The sequence below is a fragment of the Charadrius vociferus genome, unplaced genomic scaffold (genome assembly GCF_000708025.1).
Source record: "Charadrius vociferus isolate BGI_N301 unplaced genomic scaffold, ASM70802v2 scaffold433, whole genome shotgun sequence".
Lineage (NCBI taxonomy): Eukaryota > Metazoa > Chordata > Aves > Charadriiformes > Charadriidae > Charadrius > Charadrius vociferus.
In genome coordinates this window covers 3,776,520-3,782,467 of record NW_009647846.1, presented here as the reverse complement: position 1 = coordinate 3,782,467, position 5,948 = coordinate 3,776,520, and positions in this window count along the sequence as shown.

Sequence of the window (5,948 nt, the reverse complement as noted above, 5' to 3'; positions counted from 1 at the left end):
GGGAAATTTTGAGCTGTCTTTTGTATTATATGTGTTATTTTCTGACTATGTCTAAGTCAGTGTTAGTGGTTACTTTTAAATGATTGTTGATTAAGCCTCTGTAAACTGTGGTGCGCTGAAGTTTTCTATGATATACAGCCTACTTTGTTTCTTTCCTCGTCTCTTGAAGGTGGAGTCTCATTTGAGACTCTTTCCAATCTCAAAATGTATTTAATTTTTTAAAATATATTTTAGAATTAGAGAAATGTACCATCATTGACTTTGGAGGACTAGGTTTTTGCACGTACAGCTTTCAAAGCAGTTGCTTTAAACATGATGCAGGTTGCATGGTGTTATGTTTCTTCTGAATAACAGATTAGAATAGTCAATGTTATGTTTAATTCTGTAAGTGAACCTGTAAGTGAACTAACTAATTCTAACAGATTAGAATAGTCAATGTTATGTTTAATTCTGTAAGTTCACTGTAAGTGAACCTAATATAATGCTAAACTGTCTTCCTGATAAGAGTTCTTACAAGCCATTTGCTTGCAGAATACTTTGATTCAATTTATTTAGGAGTCCAATTAATGATAGCTTAATTTTTCCTACAGTACTTACTATAAGCTGTCTGAAGTTAACCTTGTAAATCTCTGATAGAACTTTTTTAGTGTTGCATATTCTTGGACTACTGTTCCTTTTTTTTTAATATATATTTTTACTTAAGAAGTCAAATTTGCTGCAATTGACTGGGTAGGACCTTAATAAAGCATCACATTCTGATCCTTTGTAGGTGTGACGATGCTCAAAATTGAGAAATTTAGCTGTCAAACAAAATGACAGAGGGTTTTTTTTTTCCTTACTCTTGTAAATTGTGTATTCAAAAAAATATGTTCCCTTTTTGCATTTGATTTATTTACCATGGTTGTTGTTCATCTGCCAACCAATGGCATGTGTATTCAGTCTGGAAAATAAACTTGTGATTTTTAGTACCAGTCAGAAATTTTTATTCCACTGTTCTTACTCCACTGAGTACTAAGTAGGCAAGCCTGAAAAGAAGGTAAAATTTTGCATTTCAGGGTCCCACACCATCTTGAGTGTGTAAGCATGTTAATAAGAGTATAAAAATGAATTATATGTGCACACTGAAGCATTTATTGGTATTAGACAAATTATTCTCCATTGGTACACTGTATCTTCTCAGCCAAGAGAAGACTAAATATTGATTGTTTTCAGTTAATTATGTTCTCGAATATTTAGATGTGAAAATGACATCAGCATATAATGGCAGCTGGTCTCAAAACTTACCCAACTTTACAGAGAACTCACTGTTAGACTTAAGATAACCAGCTAGTCATGTGGTGAGGATAAGAAATAACTCATATTAAAGGAGACTGGAGTTGATGAGTAAAAGTCACCTTTATATGAGGATGTGGCCCATTCTATAAAAACTGAAAAAGTATTTTAAAGCATAAAGCACCACTTTTCATATTGACATAGTACATGGAACCCTGTTGTACACTAGGTCCCCTTTGCCGCAGGTACTTTTCAAACTCAGAAAAAAGAAATGGTTGTTTAGTCCCAAAATGTTTGCAGAAGAATTTCAGTGCAATTATATACTGGCATTCTTTTTATAAGTTGCTGTAAATCCTTGAACAACATGGAAAAATAGATCTCTATTTATTTCCAAGCTGCCCGCAGTGCATTGTGATGTAGGGTTTGAAGATGCTTCAAAAAAGGCAAAGGATTCTATAACTGGTGGTGAAAGAACTGGAAAACAATTTTAAAAGATCTTCTTGCTCTAATTTAGACCTTTTAAAGGCTGCATAGCTCAAATAATAATTTTCCATGGAAGATAAGGAGATAATTAGTAAAATGTGTCCTCTGACAGTCTTGATTTTGGGAGTCTTGTTTTTTTTCTCACCGAGGTATCTTGTTTTCTGCTGCTGGATGCCTTGTATCATCCAATAATTAGAAGAGTCTACTATTTATACATCTCTTCTGTATATCATTCTTATTTATCATGCAACTTTTGTGACCTGCTTATTAAGATTTTTCCATGCAAGCTTAAATAATGACTAAATTGACACTACCTTGTCCAGCTATATAGGTTTTGATAAACGAATCATTTCAAGATTGTTTAAAAGAGGATTTAATAAAAACAACTTGTGAGCTTCCTGGGTTTGGCCACATGTCACTGCAGATATTAAACACTAATTTGATACTCTCAAATTCTCATATAGAATGCAATTATTATGATCAGTCATATACTAAACACAGTCCTATATACTAAACACAGTCCTATGGATTCTGTGAGACAGTGTAAATGTGCGTTTAGAGGGTATTTATGAAAACACAAATTATTGTTTACAATTGCAATTTACAAATATTATAAATTATGTACTTTACAATATATAATATATGTACATTTACAATATATATACACTTTACAATGTAAAATCTGTTTTAAAATGTAAGTAAGATTTATTTAGTATTAGGCAGATTTATGTAAAAATCGAGGCTGCTAGTTTTGGCCTATATGCATTATTTTCAAATAAGTAGTTACGGGTTAAACTGAGTGTAGAAGAAATCATTAGTGCCATATTCTATTCATATTTTTTATAGAGTACATCACTGCAGTATTTCATTCCAGTTGAGATGGAATGTCTATATAAATTTCTATCATATTGTAAGAATTCACAGTGCTTGTTATTCAGATATACTGCATGTGTAAAATTTGCTGTCAGTAGTCTTTTGAGTATTATTCTGTTTTTCTGTCATTTTATATCATAGAATCATAGAATGGTTTGGGTTGGAAGGGACCTTAAAGATCACCCAATTCCACCCCCCTGCCCTGGGCAAGGACACCTCCCCCCAGCCCAGGTTGCTCCAAGCCCCGTCCAACCTGGCCTTGAACACCTCCAGAGATGGGGCAGCCACAGCTTCTCTGGGCAACCTGGGCCAGTGTCTCACCACCCTCACAGTCAAGAATTTCTTCCTCATATCTCATCTAAATCTCCCCTCTTCCAGCTTGAAGCCATTACCCCTCATCCTATCACATGTTCTTGCGAAAAGTCCCTCTCCTGCCTTCTTGTAGGCCTCTTCAGGTACTGGAAGGCCACCATAAGGTCTTCCTGGAGTCTTCTCTTCTGCAGGCTGTCCTCGTAAGAGAGGTGCTCCAGCCCTCTGTCTTTGTCGCCCTCCTCTGGACTCACTCCAACAGGTCTATGTCCTTCTTCTGTTGAGGGCCCAAGAGCTGGACGCAATATTCCAGGTGTGGTCCCCTGAGTAGAGGAGCGGAATCCCCTCCCTCAACCTGCTGGCCATGCTGCTTTTGATGCAGTCCAGGATATGGTTGACCTTCTGGGCTGCGAGCATGCATTGCCAGCTCATGTTGAGTTTCTCATCAACCAACACCCCTAAGTCCTTCTCCTCAGGGCTGGTGTCAGTCCATTCTCCGCCCAGTCTGGATTTGTGCTTGGGATTGCCCCGGCCCACATACAGGACCTTGCACTTGGTTTTGTTGAACTTGAGTTTCGCACAGGCCCACCTCTCCAGCCTGTCGGTGTCCCTCTGGATGGCATCCCTCCCCTCCAGTGTGTCAACTGCTCCACACAGCTTGGTGTTGTCAGCAAACGTGCTGAGGGTGCACTCAATCCCACTGTCCATGTCACCGACAAAGATGTTAAACAGCACCAGTCCCAGTACCAACTCCTGAGGAATGCCACTTATTACTGCTTGCCACTTGGATGTGGAGCAGTTGACTGCAACTCTTTGAGTGTGACCAACCAGCCAGTTCCTTATCCACTGAGTGGTCCATTGGTCAAATCAATGGGTCTCCATAGTAACTTCCAATAAATAATGTGACTGAAAAAGTATCCATGTTGCGCTGTTGACTGCGGACATTAATGTCACCTCTGGACTTGCTGTAATCCACACAAAAAACTAATGTCTTGTGTGCACTAACTGTTGTTCAAATATTTTTGCGACTTTTTGAAAATACTGGTGAACATATGCAATGTATGGCTTTAGAACCCAATTATCTCCTTTGTTTTGAATTTTTTCACATCATGGACTAGTAACTTGTAAAATGCACCAAGAAAAAAGAGCCTTTGTAATAAGCACAGCACAAATAAGCGTATGTAATTTTCTTTGAAGTTACTATATTAGAAGTAGCGCATGTAATTTCTGTTACTATATGAGAAGTAGCAGAATGATTGAGCTTTCCCTCTACTCTATTGCAAACAAACAAACAAAAAGAGATCTGGAACTAACTATGTTCTAATTTTTCAAGGACTTTGAGGATAATTTTGATATACCTTGTTTTGATTTTGTTCGGTTAAGTCCAATTTTTTGTGTGGTTAGGTTTCAAACTAAGAATGGCAAAAATGCATGTACCAATAGTGAAAAAAAAGTACATAGAGATGTCCACGTCTGCAGATACCTCTCTGTGTTAAACACTGATATAATAGCTTCAGCTCATGTTTATATCTGAAAAAAAACCCCAATAATACTAAGTAAGGTACTTTGTATAAGCATCTGTGTATCCTAGGCTTAATAAAAATGGGATTGGATGTCTGTGGGGAGTGGCAAGCAGTACCTTTCTACCTGTGAGCTGACTGTAAGGACTTGAATACAAGTGCTTCATCTATACTACATTAACAATTATTAAAAAAGAACAATTAGTACTAACGTTTGCATCAATAAATCTGAGAACTAACAAGCACAAAGTCTAAATATGCACAACTGTAGAATTATGTGTGTAAATGTACATTGCCAATGCCACATCCCTTCTGTAAACAGAAGATGAAGGCGGTCAAGCCAATGTTATCTTGCATGTTCAATTTAACGTTTAACAGTATTGCTCTGAAAACAGCTGTGCAAGGGGTGTTTTTCAAGCTTTTTCTAGGTATTCAGAGCTAGATTTGCATTATAGCTTGGTGCTCTAGAAAGATGGAATAGAACAAGAAACAATAGTATTCAGTTGTAGTGCCAAATTTAGTCTTGGTCATGGTAGTGAAACCCTCACTAAAAGAAAAAAAAAAATTAACCACATACACCTGTATACACACTACATATATTGATGATCTATTGGAGCATAGATTGCAGAAAAATCTGCATTGCTCTGAAGCAGAAAAACAGAAAATGGGGGACAATAAAAAGGGGGATAGGGTATGACCACACTGAACAATTGGAATTCTAGTTTATTCTACTGTCTAAAACACAGATATCCAGATAAACAGCCATCTTAATTTTAACTTTTTGCCTTAAAAATATTGAACAGTTAAAATTGTTCTTTCTTCTACTTGAAAAGTGAAACGCCTGTTTTCTCCGAGTGAACTGTATAGACACCATGCTTTCAGAAGGCTTCATAGATGAAATAGGGTCAGAGACATAAAAACCAAAGACCGGTTTGGTCAGATAGGAGTTCTGTGCAGTCTTCCAGCAGATTTCATCTCTCTCTTGTCCCATATGTGTTCTGGGGTTGAGGACATTTTTATTTAGGGGCATAAAGAAAGCTTTTCTAAATTTGGGCTACCTGAAAATTTAAAAAGTAGATCAGTAAAATACTTTAGAATTATTAAAAGGTGAAATATTTAACATTCTACATTATTGTGTATACAGTGTATTTTGTTTCTACAGGAGCAAAAACCGAGGCAAATATATAATCAAAAGTTGGAGAAAGTATTTCTGCATTTCAGTAAGCTGAAGGATCAGATAGTAATTATCCAGTGATTTATTTTTGGAGGCATGGGGGTGGCTTGTGGTTTTGGTCATCTATCAGATTCATTCTGTTCCCCAAAAAAGCCAATATTCTGAAAAAACAAATCCAAGTTGGTTTAATGACTGTAACCTTTCCAATAAATTTAGATTCTGTGCTATAGGTCCATCTTTAATAAATATATGTATTTTTAAAAGTGTTCAGTACTGTAACACTAAATTAAAAGTCTGTACATTATTGACAGGTGCAG